The sequence below is a fragment of the Monodelphis domestica genome, chromosome 6 (assembly GCF_027887165.1).
Source record: "Monodelphis domestica isolate mMonDom1 chromosome 6, mMonDom1.pri, whole genome shotgun sequence".
NCBI classification, from domain to species: Eukaryota; Metazoa; Chordata; class Mammalia; order Didelphimorphia; family Didelphidae; genus Monodelphis; species Monodelphis domestica.
The window spans coordinates 300,880,247-300,897,306 of NC_077232.1; the positions used below are offsets into that span (position 1 = coordinate 300,880,247).

Genomic DNA, 17,060 nt, shown 5'->3' on the forward strand with positions numbered 1-17,060 from the left:
CTTCTGGCGTCCTGTTGTGGGCGGAAAAAAACGCCTCTATCTCTCTGCGCAGGCGCAGCCTGTCCGGTGAGCTTTCTTTCCCCACCCCACCTCCTGGAGGATGCAACATAGGCACAAGTCTTCCTACAAGCATGTACTTGTCCCTGGGCTGCTGGAGGGGAATTCAGAGAAACAAGGGACCCTGCAGATGAGGACATTGAGGCCAGGGAACTGAAAACGGAAAAAGCGAGACAGCCTCTCACTGAATGAGACCCAGTCTGGGGTGCTTTTTTCTGGCGCCTGATGGGGGAAATGTGAAGTTGGGCCTCAGTTTACTGAACTGTGAAGTGTGAGACAAATCTACACTTGTAGATTTGTTTTGTACCCCAAAGAGATAATAAGGAAAAAGACTTGTACAAAAATATTCATAGCTGTGCTCTTTGTGGTGGCAAAAAAAAATTGGAAAATGAGGGGATGCCCTTTGATTGGGGAATGGCTGAACACATTGTGCTATCTGTTGGTGATGGAATATTGTTGTGTTGAAAGGAATAATAAACTGGAGGAATTCCATGGAGACTGGAAGGACCTCTAGGAATGGATGCAGAGTGAAAGGAATAGAACCAGGAGAACATTGTACACAGAGACTGAGACACTGTGGCACAATTGAATGTAATAGACTTCTCTACTAGTAGCAATGCAATAATCCAGGACAATCCAGAGGAATTTAGAAGAAAGAACTGTGGAAACAAAAATGCATTAGAAAAATATGTTATTGATCACATAGTGCAATAGGATATGATTAGGGTTTTGATGTTAAAAGACAATTCCACTGCAGATATGAATAACATGAAATAGGTTTTGAACAATCATACATATATAGTCCAGTGGAATTGCTTGTTGGCTTTGGGAGGGGGAGGAAAGGGAGGGGATCATGAATCCTGTAGCCATGGAAAAATATTCTAAATTTTAAAAAGGGAAAAAAAATCAACATGTGGCCTTGGTAGTCTATGGTTTGGATCCCTTCATTGCCATTTGTCTTTTCTAGGAAAGCCCCAGATGGGTTCACGAAGAAACAGACAGCCAAGAGAAGAAAGAAAATAGAAAATTTGGGGGAAAATTTAGAGTTTTCTGACAGAGGATTCATATCTCAAACACCTAGGGAACTGAAAGATATATAAGAATAGGACTCATTCCCCAAATGATAAATAGTCAAAGGAATGACCAGGCAGTTTCTGGAAGAAGAAAAGCTATCTATAGCCATATGACAAAAATACTCCAAGTCATTGATTAGAAAAATGCAAACCAAAACAACTCTGAGATATCCCATACCTATCAGATTGAATTAAATGATAAAAGGGCAAAATGACATGTTGTAGGGAATGTGGGAAAATGGGGACACTAATACACTGTTGGTGGAACTGTGAACTGACCCAGTCATTTTGAAGAGCAATCTGGGATTATTTCCTGAAAGTTACAAAACTGGGTATACTCTTTGACCCAGTAATACCACTATTAGGTTGTTTTTCTAAGGTGATCAGAGAAAAAAAGAAAAAACCTACATGTTCTAAAATATTTATATCATATTAATGGTGGCAAAGAACTGGAAATGCAAAGGAAACCCAAAAATTAAGGAATGGCTGAATAAGTTATGGCATAGTATTATTATGATGTGAGAAATGATGAACAGGTTGATATGAGAAAAACATGGAAAGACCCACATGAGATTGTGAAGAACAGAACTAAGAGAACATTGTATACAGTAAGGAACTATCTTATTTACAGTGATACTGATCTGCCCTCAATCTTTATTTAATTCCCATAAAAGATCTAGCATTGCTTAACTGAAGAAGCAACATTTTTCCTGGAGACAATATACATTTTTGCACACAGAAATATGGAACGGTGATAAAATCCAAATAGTACTTTAGCAGAAACTTGAAGGAAGGCAGGAGGCAAAGATGAGGAAGAACATCCCAGGTATGGGGGCACAATCAGAGAAAATGCCCCTGATTCTGGAGATAGAGTGTCTTCTTTGTGGGACTAGCCAGGAAGTCAGTGTCCCTAGATCCCAGAGCACCTAGAAGGGAATAGAGTGGTCAGTTTCCCACACTTTGTGTCCATTCAGAATCTCAGTCACCACTAATACCAAACTCAGATATGACAGCTACAAATTTCACCCTCTTCTTCAAGATTTGGCAAAAGTCTCCCTGGCTCAAATGAGTTCTCTCTGCTTGATAACAAAATCTCTAGAATCATGTGTCTTCAATTCAAAAAATCTCTATGGTAGCTATTGGGTAGAATTTCTTAAATCATCCTGGATGAGTTAACCAATCTCACCTAGGATGGAGCAGGAGGCTGAAATGCCCCCAGGAGGTCAGTGACCATTAAAAAAGACAACTTGCTAGTGATTAGGCAAAATGAAATAACTTTAAAAAATACAAATGACAACAAACCTATATTATTATGGTTATGTGCTATGAATATAAAAGTGCTTTCAAAATACAAAATAAATTGCCATAGTCAGAATTAAGCTGATATTTTGTATAATGGATAAAAACACTGGGCCTGGAGTCAGGAAGACCTTAATTCAAATTCTACCTTAGGCATTTACGAACTGTATAACCCTCCTCAGATTTCTTAAATGTAAAATGGAGATAATAATAACACATCTCTTAGAGTTCCTTTGATGATTGGATGAAAGAGTGTTTTGTGAACCCTAAAGTGCTTTATAAATCCTATTATTATTATGATTAGTGATATTATTAATTACATTATGCATTACACAACTATTTTGTTATTATAATGAATAATAAGAATGGTAGGTGGTATGGTGGATAGAGGACTAGCCTTCGATCCAAGAAGACATCTTGCTAAGTTCTGATCTGACACTCAATCTTTTTTACTTCACTTTCTTCATTTGTAAAATGAGCTAAAGGAGGAAATGGCAAACTTCTCAAGCATCTTTGCCAAGAAAATTCCAAATGGGGTGATAAAGAATTGAACTTGACTGAAATGACTCAATAGTAAAATAACAAATGAAACTTATAATCATCATAATATTAGTACTAGCTCAATCCCCTTGTCATACAGATGTCCAGAGAAGTTAGATAATTTGATCTGGCTTACTCTGCAGATGATTATAAAAGTTTGGGCTAGATTCTCCTCCTGATTCCAAACTTGATGCATAGTCCATTGCTGTTTGGAAATATTGAAGGAATCTTTCTTGTAAATTTGGTTTGAAAAAGTTCTAATTTTTAAGTAGGATTTTCCTTCTGTGGGCAAGTGGGATTCTACTAAAGGGAGAAATATTGCTTCAACAGAAATCTTCCTGAAATTAGTCAATTGACCAGAAGATGGCAATGTTTAACTATCAAAAAGGCATCTTTTAAACTTTCATTTTATCCTAAGCCAAGGCAAAAATATTGTAAGCAGCCAGAAAGAAGCAGTTCAAATATGGAACCACAGTCAGAATTACACAGGACTTAGAAGCTTCTTACATTAAAGGATAAGAAGGCACAATGCTGAGTACATTTTTTTCAGGGGAGAAATAGTCATTTAATAAAGTAGAAGATTTCCAAGCATTCTTGATGAACAGACATAAATTTAAAAAAAACAACAACTTGATGTTCCAATACAAGACTCAAGATAAGAATAAAAACATAAATAAGAAAGAAAAAATGTAAGGGATTGGATAAGGTCAAACTTTATATTCCTATGTGGAAAGTTGATATTTTTGACTTAAATTTTCATCATTATTAGAACAGTTAGAGGGAATATACATAGAGAGAGGGTGTGAGAGTAAGTTGATTAGGATGGCATGATATGGCAAAAAAATAATCAAGGGGTGAAAAAAAACAGGTTTGCACTAGTTGAAAAGGGAAGGGGGAGATAAAACCATTAAATTATCTCCCTTACAGAGAGGCAAAATATTACAGTGGAGGGAGGATGAGAATGGCTATGGGCAATGCTTAAACCATACTTTTATCAGAATTGATTCAGAGAGGGAATAGCCACCATATTCATTTGGGTATAGAATCCTATCTTATAGAGAAGTAGGGGGAAATGTGGAGGAAAGGGGTGATTAAAAGCAAAACACGTGGAGGGACAGAGTAAAAGAAGAAAGCAGGATCAAGAGTGGAAAGTAAGAGGGAAGGGAATATAGTTAATTATCATAACTGAATGAGAATGATACCTCAAAAATTTTTAAAGTAGAAGTTAAATGAGATTTAGCCCCAAATAGTAAAAATATTCTAGTGGGGGACCTCAATTTTCCTGTCTCAGAACTAGATAAATCAAACAAAAAAATAAACAAAGAAGAAGTGAATGAAATGAAATTTTAGAAAAATTAGATTTAATAGATATCTGGAGAAAATTAAATAGGGATAAAAGGGAATATTCCTTCTTTTCAGCAGCACAGGGCACATCCATAATTCTAAAAAAGGGGTAGGTCAAAGAACAAATTGTAGAAACAAATTCATGAAAGAGAATGACAATGATAAAACAATATATCACAATTTATGAGATACAGCCAAAGTGGTGCTTAGGAGAAATTTAATATTTCTAAATGTTTACATCAATAAAATATAGAAAAATCAGATCAATGAATTGGGCATACAACTAAAAAAAATCTAGAAAAAGAACAAATTTGAAATCCCCAATTAAAGACTAATTTGGAAATGCTAAAAATCAAAAGAAAAAATTAATAAAACAAAGAGAACCATTAAACTAATAAATAAGACTATTAGTTGGCTTTATGAAAAAACAAATACAATAAATAGAGCATTGGTTAATTTTATTAAAAGTGAAAGAAGAGGAGGTAGCTGGGTGGCTCAGTGATTTGAGAGTTGAGGTCCTAGGTTCAAACCTGGCCTCATGCGCTTACTTCCTAGTGTGACTGTGGGCAAGTCATTTAATCCCCATTGCCTAACCCTTACTGCTCTTCTGTAATGATTCTAAGACAGAAGATAAGGGTTTTTAGAAGAAAAAAAATGAAAGAAGAAAATCAAAAATGAAAAGGGCATATTCACCACCAAATGAAGAAGCAATTAGGAACTATTTTGTCCAATTATATACCAATAAATCTGAAGTGAAATGGATGAATATTTACAAAAAATCTAAATTGCCCAGATTAACAAAAGAGGAGATGGAATACTTAAATATTCTCAGAAATCTCAGAAAAAGAATTTGAATAAGCCATCAATGAACTCTCTAAGAAAAAATTCTCAAGTCTGCAGATAGAATTATCTCTCTTTGTCTATTTTAATGAAATCAATCAGCAACCTTTAACTTAGACCCTTCTAGACCATTAGTGATGCAGTTACAGTCACCTTCCTTGATCTAGATATTGTTGTATGTATGTTCTTTTGTTTCTGCTATCCCCTAAACTGGTTCTTTCAGTTTCAGGGCTTTTTTCAAGGACCATCTCAAATCTCATCTATGCCAGGAGGCCTTTTGGGATCTCCTTCACCAATAAGATTTCTTTCTTTCTCATCCTATATGTCTTTGAGGTCTGGTTATTGACATCTTGTCTCCCCCATTAGAATATGAGCTCTTTGATTTGGGTCTGGTTTTGCTTTTCATGGTATTCTTAGCTTTCAGCATAGTGCCTGGCTCAAAGTAAATACTTAATGCAGACTGATGGACTGAACTTTGCCTCTGTCTTATGTGACCCAGAGTCCCATTTAGCCTCTCTGGGCCTTACCATCCTCAAAGTTTGGCCTAGTGACCTCTAAGGTCTCTTTCAGCTAGGAAAGGGCATACCTTAAGGTGTAGACATACATCTTCTCTTTACCCTTGCCTACCCTAGCACTGGATTCAGTGATAATTTTCATGCTAATAATTCCCTAATCTACACATCCAGCCCTTGTCTCATATCTTTTCTGGGATGCAGTCCAGCATTTCCAGCTGCCTGCATCCATCTCCTCCTGGATGGACTGTAGGCATCTCAAATGCAACGTGTCCTAAACAAAATTCACAATCTTTCCTCCCAAACCTCCTCCTCTCCCATACTTCCCTGTTTCTATCAAGAGCTCCACCAGGTTATCAAATTATGAGTCAGCCTGGATTTTTCATTCATTCCAGGTCCTCCCCATCTCATCTGATCAGTAGCCAAGTCTTGATTGGATTTCCTTGAGATTTTTCACATCCATCCAGTTCTCTCTCATTCATGCCACATCTACCCAAGTCCAACCTCTTATCTCTTATCTCCTCTTGTATTCCATTAGCCCCCTCATATTTTTCCTAATTCCAAAGCTTCCTTCTCTCCAGGCTATCCCCTACTAAGCTACCACTCCTATTCCAAGAGTACATATCCTACCAGATCACTTTCCTCCACAAAAAGCCTCACTCACTATGGGAGTAGAAATACAAAAGCAAAACACAAGACATCACTTATCACATGTATATATGGGGATGTGATTTGGGGTTAAAAGATCACACTATAGCAAAAATGAATCATATGGAAATAGGTATCAAGTGACAACATTTGTACAACCCAGTGGAATGGCTTTATTGACTCTGGGAGGAGGGAGGGAAAGAAAATGAATCATGGAAACATGGAAAAATATTTAAAAATAAATAAATAATAATTTTAAAAAAGCTTCACCCCTCCCTGGTACCTTTAAGACAAACTATCAATTCCTCTCTTTTGGATCTAAGGCCTTTTGTAGTCTGACTCTAGTCCCCTTTTGCAGCCCAGCTACATATCTCTCTCCTTCATACATTCTACATTCCGAACCTTGCCTAAACTAGTCTACCTGTTCTTTCTTGCATATTCCTCCTGTGTCTTCTATCAGCTTCCTCCATGCCTAGAATATTCTCTTTCCTCACCTCTGCCTCCTGGATCAACTAGCTCCATTCAAGATCAAGCATCTCCATCACTTACTTGAGATCTTTCCTGATTCTGCAGTTGAATCGACTCCCACCCTTCACAATCACAGCATGTTACATGCCTCCACATATATGTATAAATATATAACTGGGGACCTGACCTCTTTTATTCAGAACCTGCATGAAGCTAAGGGTGTTTGGTCTCAGGGGAAGCCCAGTGACTCAGTGGATTAAGAGCCAGACCTAGAGATGGAGGTCCTGGGTACAAATCTGGCCTCAAACACTTCCTATGTGGGTGACCCTGGGCAAGTCACTTCTAGTTCTAGTTCTTAGCCCTTACTGCTCTTTTGTCTTGGGAGCAATACACAGTATTGATTCTAAGATGGAAGCTAAGGGTTTACCAAAAAGGAGTATGTTGCATTCCAAAAGGGACTGGCTAATGAGACCAGTGTTTATAAGCATGCTGTATAATTGAAAATCTGTTACCCTAAAAAAGAACTACATTTCCTAGGAGCCCATTGACTTCCTGTCATTCTGTACTTCCTGTAGATAGGGGATATTAGGCAGGGATGTGGAAGGTCCCAGCTCTTTACTTCCTGTTCTGAGTTTGATGGTGGTAAGGTGGGTGTTTGAACTGGCTGATCAGCCATGGGCATTTGGTATTTATTTTGTATCTTCTTTATTCCTTGATTTCTAATGATCATTAATAAACCTCTTAAAATATAATATTTTTATTATTGAGATTTAATTTTAACTTTTATAGTGCCCAGTAGATGCAAGAGCCTGGAGGAACCTGCTTTATGATGACGTCTATCATAAATGCCTTTCAGAGATATGGACCATGGACAAATAGCCTGTCTCTGCTTCCAGGCTCTTAGCTACATGTCAGAGACTTTTTGATTGGCAGAACTTTGAGGCATTCAAAAGGCCTTCCATGACCCAAACCACTTCATTCTCTCCAGCCAACTTCTGCCTTCCTGACAGGGTTCTGGGGAAGTAAAAGAGACCATGCCAGAGAGGAGAAGTCTCAGTGCCCCCTCTCTTCTTTACCTTGGCTTTTATTCTTTCATTTTGGATGAAGGAGATTAAAAGCTACAACCAGGGGGCACCCCCCAGGAGGTCCCTGGAGTGAAATCCAGGCTAGGGTTAGCTTCCAGTCTGACTCTCAGGTCCTGAGGAGTGACCTTTGGGACTGAGCCAAATGTTAGCCAAATCAGGGACTCCCCTAGCATTAGCACCCCATTTGGGCATGAACTTGGTGTGACCAAGGCTCTGTAGAAAGTTTGAGGCCTCTGTCCCTAGAGACTGAGCTGAGAGAGGGATAGAGTGTGTCCCTGAGGTATTGGAGGAGAAAGCTTTGTGCTTCTGGGATTGCTCTATCTTCATGTTCATATTCCTTTGTAAAAATTTAATTGATGTTAATTGGTTAACTAGAACTGAGGTATTGTTTGCTGGTGGCTGATAATAGGAGGAACATAGTAAAATGGGGGCTCAAACTGATAGCATTAGAACACCTCTCTCTCCCCAGCCCAATCTCATCAGCTGTAAACCTAGTAGCCTGAGAGGGAATTGTAGGTAACCTAGCTGGAGGAGATTGAGTCTGGATTACTTGGATTCACTTATCTGTGAATATATTTATCTCTCCTCTAATAGAATTCTCCTTAAGGTCAGGAAATGTTTCACTTTTGTCTTTGTATTCCCAGGCTTTAATTTAGGGTCTAGTATACAGTAGGTGCTTAACAAATACTTACTGATTTTTGTATGCCTACACATTATGTGATTTAAAGTGCTTCTTTCCATTGTCCTAAGCTCATTGGGAGTAGAGATTGTTTCATTCTTTGTATTGAGATAGTATAAGGACTGTGCCTGGCCCACAATAGGTATTTAATAAATAGTTTTTTGTTGATTAATTGAATCAACCCTCTTTTTCTGTCCACTAACTTCTTTAACCTACTCTCCTTGTCACCACTCTTCTTTCTCTTAGACTCTTCCCCTCCTACTTCCATGTTTAGTTTAGAATTAGTTTAGATAAGGGTAAAATTCATGCACTGATCTCATCCCACTCCCATTTTCTCTTCCATTGTAAAAACTCTTCTTTTCTTGCCTCTTTCTATATGAGATAATTTCCCCCATTCTTTCTCTTCTTTCAACATTCTCCAAGGACATTCTTCTTCTAACCTTTCTATTCTACTGAGATAATTTCAACATAACAGGTTTACAACCTTGCCCTTTCTAAGTAGTTTCCTCCTAAGTTCCCTAATGATAATTAAATTCCTAGTGATTTACATTTTGGGATCTCTTGCAGTATATGATCAGTGCATTCTTTCCATTTCTACTTTGCATTTTTCTTTTAACATTTCTTGAAATATGATGTCTGGACTTTTAAAAAAATCATGGTTTTCAGGTAATCTAATAATTCTTTAAGCTTATTTTATACTTAAGGTCAAGTATAGAATAGATTCTAGCCATCTTATGGTATATTCCTAGAAAAAAAGAATAGTTTTTCTTCAGTAAATTAAGAAGAAATAAAGGGGGTTGGGGGAAGGAAAACATCCTTGTTAATTCTTTCCTTTGCTTCTGTTTTTGAATCATCTAAGTGATCCTAAGGAAGGCTTCTCCCAAGTCTCACACTCTTTCCTGTCTATGTCCCATCTCTTTGTCGGTAGGAATCAGGATATGGGAAAGGAGAAAACTATTTTATCCAGTCATTCAAGAGTTGAAAGTCACCATTGTCTGGCCTGAAAGTGAGATACTATTCATTAGAAATACTATAAAGGTGATTATTCCTCCAAATAAGATGGACATAAGGTTAGCAGAATAAAATATAAATACACAAAATTCAAATGCACATCCTTTATAGAAACGTCAAAATAATCTTTCTATGGTACAAGTCTGAACACATGACTAGTTAATAACAATAGCTAACATTTATATAGTATTTGAGGGTTTGCCAACTGCTATGGATTTATTATTTCATTTAATCCTTTCAATAAATATGTGAGGTAGGTTCTATATTATCCTCAGTGTGTAGATAAGGAAACTGGGGCTTAGAGAAATTGTGTCCCTGAGGTCAGGTTTATATAGCTAGTGAATGTATGAAGTAAAACTGGAACACAATTGTTCCTAATCTCAAATCCTGGACTCTATCTTCCATTCTACCATGTCATACTCTCCAGACAAAAACTTTCAGGAGTTCTCTACTGCCCCCGTGATAAAATGCAAATTCCTTATTTTGGCATTTGACACCCTGCACATAATGGTAGTATTAGGTGAATTCAAGTAATAGTATTTTGTTAATAAATTGTGGCCTGAAAAGGTTAGCAAAAATGCCCAGCTGAAATGGTAATGATCCAGGTATATAAGAATGGGCCACTTAAAAAAACAAACAAACAAAACTTTCCCTTCTGTTTTACAGTCAATACTAAGTATCAGTTCCAAGACTGAGGACTGGTAAGGGCTAGGCAATGGGGGTTAAGTGACTTGCCCAGGGTCAGACAGCTAGGAAGTGTCTGAGGCTAGATTTGAACCCAGGACCTCCTATCTATTGGACTACCTTTCAAACCACTGAGCCACCCAGCTGCCCCATGAGATACATTTTCAATTATCTTTCTAGAATTCTCATTTTTAAAGATTCAAAAGATCACTAATTACATAATTTTCAATCTTATGCACTTATTCATTTTACATATATAAAGCATGTTACATATATTGCCCCCCAAACTCATAGGTTTATAGATATAGGTGTGTATGAATACACATACACGTATTAACAAGACCCGAAAGGGTGGTTCCCCTGCCTGTGAGTCCTGACAACTCAGTAGATTTCAAATTAGCATAAAATCTAAAACAGCCCCTTTCCAGAGTGTGCCAGAAATGGAAAGCCATGGTTGCTATTAAAAAGAGAAACAAGCAAATTGAATGTGTTAAGTGTTTTTAAAACTGTATATTAACTGTTTACAAGCTAGTTTACAGTATTTCATTATTTGTATGATTTTTCTGCCTTGTTTCTGGATATATTTACTTGAGAAATTGCATTTCTCCCTCTACTATTTGAATAGAAATGGAGAAGTCAGCCTTCTGGAATCCACAGGAGAATAAGAACACTCTAGTCAATTTGGGTGGATGGAAAAAAATATCCTTCAAAATTATAGGATGCAAAGCATCACAAATAAAGGCCATAATTTTGGGATTTCCCGCAGATACGTGACACTACTTACAATACTGAGTAGCATTGTTTTCCAGTAGCTAAGTAGAGGAAAAGTACTCTGGGTAGTGGCTTGAAAGAACACAGAGATTGGACCTCTGACTTCAATGGGAAAGATGTCCCAAATGAAGAAATCCTCTGTACCAACAGAGATTGAGACTTTTCTGCAACTTAATAGTCATAAAGAGTTAGACGAAAGCATTGAGAAGTTGAATGATTGCCCAAGTTTATATAGTCATTTTGGGTCAGAGGGAAGAACTGAACCCAAATCTTCCTGATTCTAAGGATGTCTCTACCCTCTCAGGTCTGTGTCTCCTGGAACATGAACAAAAGGAGGCCTACTATGTTTTTAAAAAAATGTAATTAAGTAGTTAAGAATATTTTCTCATGGTTACATTATTCATATTCTTTCCTTCCCCTCTTTCCTCCTCCCTCCTATAGCCAATGAGCAATTCCACTGGGTTTTACATGTATCATTGATCAAAATCTCCTACTTTGTTTAATTGTTAGGTTGTATGGTGAGTGAAGTGCTACAATTGGAGTTAGAAATATGAACTCACATTGGAAATCTGGCTCAGATGATTGAAATGGCATTTTATTTAGGAAATTGAACCTAAAATTGATGGGCAACAAAGGACTTTAAAAGACTGTCTGCCTTTTGATCCAGATATACTACTGCTAAGCTTATAACCCAAAGAAATAATAAGGGAAAAGACTTGTACAAAAATATTCATAGCTGGGGGAAGGTAGGTGGCTCAGTGGATTGAGAGTCAGGGCTAGAGACGGGAGGTCCTAGGTTCAAATCTGGCCTCAGACACTCTGTGAGATTTAAAATGGTTGAGATCTTAAACTGTAGTGAGTTAAAATGGTGGAAGATATAAATTGTGATAGATATAAGGGAGGGTGAGTAAATTTGACTGCAGAAAATATGTTTCACTACAGGGTCTTGGGTTTTTAAATCAAATATAAGGTGGTCGCCAGGGAAATATTCCCAATTATTCAAATACCCAAGTCAATTGGGTTTTATAGAGATTTTTATTAACAACACAATGAGTAATCGAAGAAAGAGAGAGAGAGTAAGAAAGGAATAAGTATGAAGGGCCTCAAGCCAATATGGCCTAGACCTGAGTCTTAAGAGAGAAATCAGTCAGTTTTTTAACACTCACCACAAGGTCTGACTAAACAAGGATTCTAGTGACATCAGGCCAGCTCCATCTCAGATGACTTCACCAGAGAGCCTTCCAGCCAGAGACTGTTCCAAAAGGCCTCTCTCAAGAGATTCTTCCCAAGCGGTCCTCATCAGAGATCCTCCAAAAGGCTTTCTCCAAAGGGATATATATCATCAAGAGATTCTGCTTTTTCTTATATAGGGGTTTTTCTCCCATGTCACCTCCCCTAAGTCCTTACATCTACCAATCACTGTAGACGCTTTCCAAAGGACTGCCCATCTGAATTCCTGCTAAGTCGACAAATCTCCTCAGTAAGTCTGAACCAGAAAAAATGCTGCTGTGTTGACCAAGATCCTCAGTAAGTCTGAACTAGAGAAAACACAGCTGAGTCAACTTGAGAAAACTTGCCTGATCCTTTTAGGTACCTAGCATCTCGTGTCAATTCTAAAAACAGGCCTGGTTCACAGAACTCCTTGCCACCCCATAAGTATGGATCCAAGTACTTTTTTTGTTTAGCAAGGAGTTTTCTGCCCTAAAGCATTATTAAGTATGGGTGGAATAGAGGTTCTCCCATTTCTGATCCTGGTGAGTTCTCACATCAAAATGGGGAATATTTCTCAGTAGGGAATTTGAGGATTCCTCAATGTGGAGTAAAATTTTTAACATTCATAAGTCTGTGAAATTTTAAGGTTCACAACTTCCCATCTGTGTGACCCTGGTCAAGTCACTTGACCCCCATTGCCTAGCCCTTACTACTCTTCTGCCTTAGAGCCAATACATAGTATTGACTCCAAGACAGAAGGTAAGGGTTTATTTTAAAAAAAAAGAAAAAATATTCATAGCTGCACTCTTTATGGTAGCAAAAAATTGGAAAATGAGGGGATGTCCCTTAATTGGGGAATGGCTGAACAAATTGTGGCTCATGATGCTGATGGAATACTGTTGTGCTGTAAGGAATGATGAAATGGAAGATTTCTATATAAATTGAAAATACTTTCATGAACTGATGCAGAGAGAAATGGGCAGGACCAGGAAAACATTGTTCATAGAAAGTGAAACATTATGTAATGATCAAAAAAATATGTAATAGACTCTGCTATTAATAGCAATGCAATGATCCAAGATAACCCTGAGGGACTTATGAGAAAGAATGTTATCCACACTGAGGGAAAGAACTGTGTGAGTATAAATGCAGAAGAAAAACATATGATTTATTACTTATTTATATGGGTATATGAGTTGGAGTTTTGGTTTTAAGAGATTACTCTGTTACAAAAATGAATAAAATGGAAATAGATATCAAGTGATAACACATGTATAAACCAATGCAATTTCTTGTCACCTTGGGGAGTGGGGAGGGAAGAGGTATGGGAGACAACACAAATCATGTTACCATGGAAAAATATTAAAACATTAAAATTGCTGGGCAAGATAAATTAGAGGATGAGGAAGAATAAAGTCTGAAGCCAATATATTTGGAGGGGAATGTGTACCCCAGGTATATAAAATCTTCCCTTGATGGAACTGGCAAATGAGAATAATTTTTTTAAATTAATGTATTTAGTCAATTTAGAACATTATTCCTTGGTTACAATAATCACATTATTTCCCTCTCTCCTCCACCCACACTTCCTGCAGCCAATGTGCAATTTCATTGGGTATTACATGTGTCTTTGATCAGAACCTATTTCCATGTGCTTGGTGTTTACATTAGGATTTTCATTTAAAGTCTACATTCCCAATCATATCCCTTCAACACATGTATTCAAGAGGTTGTTTTTCTTCTGTGTTTTTACTCCCACAGTTTTTCCTATGAATGTGGATATTGGTTTTTTTCCCCTAGATTCCTCCAAGTTGTTCAGGATCACTGAATTACCACTTATGGAGAAGTCCTTTACATTCAATTGTACCACAGTGTATCAGTCTCTGTGTACAATGTTCTCCTGGTTCTGCTCTTCTCGCTCTGCACCACTTCCTGGAGGTTGTTCCAGTCTCCATGGAATTCCTCCACTTTATTATTCCTTTGAGCACAATAGTATTCCATCACCAACATATACCACAATTTGTTCAGCCATTCCCCAATTGAAGGGCAGCCCCTCATTTTCCATTTTTTTTGCCACCACAAAGAGCGCAGCTATGAATATTCTTGTGCATGTCTTTTTCTTTATTATCTCTTTGGGGTACAAACCCAGCAGTGCTATGGCTGGATCAAAGGGCAGACAGTCTTTTAGTGCCCTTTGGGCATAGTTCCAAATTGCCCTCCAGAATGGTTGGATCAATTCACAACTCCACCAGCAATGAATATTCACAACTCCACTAGAAATGAATTTGCTGCAGTCTTTTTTTCTAGTATCCTATTTAATATTTTTGCAGCTATATTCATTAAGGAGATTGGTCTAGCTTTCTTTCTCTGTTTTTGACCTGCCTGGCTTTGGAATCAGTACCATATTTATGTCATAAAAGGAATTTGGTAGAACTCCTTCTTTGTTTATTCTGTCAAATAGTTTGTATAATATTGGGATTAGTTGTTCTTTGAATGCTTGATAGAATTCATTTGTGAATCCATCTGGACATGGGATTTTTTCTTAGGGAGTTCTTTGATGGCTTATTCAATTTCTTTTTCTGATATGGGGTTGTTTAGGCAGCCTATTTCTTCCTCTGTTAGTCTAGGCAATTTATATTTTTGTAAATATTCATCCATATCACCTAGGTTGCCATATTTATTGCCATATATTTGGGCATAATAATTCTTAATAATTGCCTTAATTTCCTCCTAATTAGAGGTGAGGTCTCCCTTTTCATTGGATACTATCAATTTGGTTTTCTTCTTTCCTTTTTTTAATTAGATTGATCAGTACTTTGCCTATTTTATTTGTTTTTTCAAAGTACCAGCTTTTAGTCTTATTTATTAAATCAGTAGTTCTTTGACTTTCAATTTTATTAATTTCTCCTTTGATTTTTAGGATCTCTAATTTAGCCGTCATATGAGGATTTTTAATTTGTTCAATTTCTAGTTTTTTAATTTGCATGCCCAATTCATTGACCTCTGTCCTCTCTAATCTTTTAATATATGAATTCAAGGATATGAATTTCCCCTTGAGTACTACTTTGGCTGCATCCCATAGATTTTGTTTATTTTTTTTCCCTTTGGTCAATTTCAAGCATTATTCCTTGATTACAAAAATCATATTCTATTCCTCCCTCCCCTCCCCCTGCCCTTCCCGTAGCCGACGCACAATTCCACTGGGTATATACCATAGATTTTGAAAGGATGTCTCATCATTGTCATTTTCTTCAATGAAGTAATTAAATTTTTCTATGATTTGTTCTTTAACTAACCGATTTTGGACAATCGCATGGTTTAATTTCCAATTAATTTTTGATTTGCCTCTCCATGTAACCTTACTAATTATTATTTTCATTGCATTGTGATCTGAGATGGTTGCATTTATTATTTCTGCTCTTTTTCACTTGTTTGCAATGTTTTTATGCCCTAATACATGGTCAATTTTTGTGAATGTACCATGTGCTACTGAAAAGAAGGTGTATTCCTTTTTGTCCCTATTTATTTTTCTCCACATATCTTCTAACTCTAATTTTTCTAAGATTTAATTCACTTCTCTTGCCTCTTTCTTATTTATTTTTTGGTTTTATTTATCTAGTTCAGGTAGAGGAAGGTTCAGGTATCCCACTAGTATAATTTTTCTATCTATTTCATCCTTGAGCTCCACTAGTTTCTCCTTTAGAAATTTGGATGCTATGCCATTTGGAGCATACATGTTGAGTACTGATATTTCCTCATTGTCTATACTGCCTTTTATCAGGATGTAATTACTTTCCCTATCTCTTTTAACTAGATCTATTTTTACTTTGGCTTTCTCAGATATCATGACTGCAACTCCTGCTTCCTTTTTATCAGTTGATGCCCAATAGATTTGTCTCCATCCTCTTACTTTGACCCTATGCATATCTACCTTCCTCATGTGTGTTTCTTGTAGACAGCATATGATAGGGTTTTGGATTCTAATCCACTCTGCTATTTGCTTGCATTCTATGGGTGAGTTCATTCCATTCACATTCAGAGTTAGGATTCCTAGCTGTGTATTTCCCAGCTGATTTCTACTCCTAGTCCTGCCTTTTCTTTTTTCACTATTTCCTTTTACACCAATGTTTTGTTTCAATCAGTTCCCCTAATTCCCACCTTATTTTACTTCCCTTTCTACCTCCCTCCCTTCTTATTCCCCCCTTATTTTCTTTATAGTCTTTTTAAATTAACCCCCCCACCCTCTACCTCCCTCGTACTGCTTCCTTCCCCATCAGTCCATTTGTTACCCTTCTACTTCCCTATAGGGTGTGTGGAAGAGAATTTATAGTGCATGCAAGATAGAAAGTTGAGGACAGAAACTGTCAATCAAAATGAAGATTCCATTGGAATGTTACTGGGAAAGACAGTTGGAGCCAAGCCAGGCTGAACTGGGCTGAGGAGTTTTTGGACTGAGCTTTTGGCTTGTGGTGGATGGTGGAGACCCTGAAGCTTTTGCTGGCTGGCTGAGATTACCTGGCTGATTTACAGAGAAAGAAGAAGAAGAAAGACAGTTGTCCTCATATCTCTCTGACTGTTCCTGCTAGTGACTGATTGTCATTTCCCCAATATCCTCCAAACCAAGGCTCCCTGTAGATAATAGGGAAATCCTATCCCTCTTACCTTATCCTCCATCCTTTCCTGTCTTTCCCAATAAACCCTTACTTGAGTTAAAGAAGAGAAAAGAGTATTTTCTCTAAAATATCATAGTTCACACTGAGTGTTACTAAAGAAGAGGGAGGGGGAAGCTGAAGGCTTTTGAAGAGGGGAAGAAGGGAGATTGAAAGGGGGGGGAGGA

General features: G+C 37.3%; 1 long non-coding RNA gene across 1 annotated transcript; it reads right to left on the reverse strand.

The window, feature by feature from the left end:
• Nucleotides 1-578: 578 nt before the first annotated feature.
• LOC130455138 (uncharacterized) lies at nucleotides 579-12,329 on the reverse strand. The gene is made up of 3 exons (XR_008913064.1): nucleotides 12,178-12,329; nucleotides 1,903-2,056; nucleotides 579-716 (listed from the first exon to the last, which is right to left on the reverse strand). It is a non-coding gene; the product is annotated as an uncharacterized LOC130455138 (long non-coding RNA).
• Nucleotides 12,330-17,060: the final 4,731 nt, after the last annotated feature.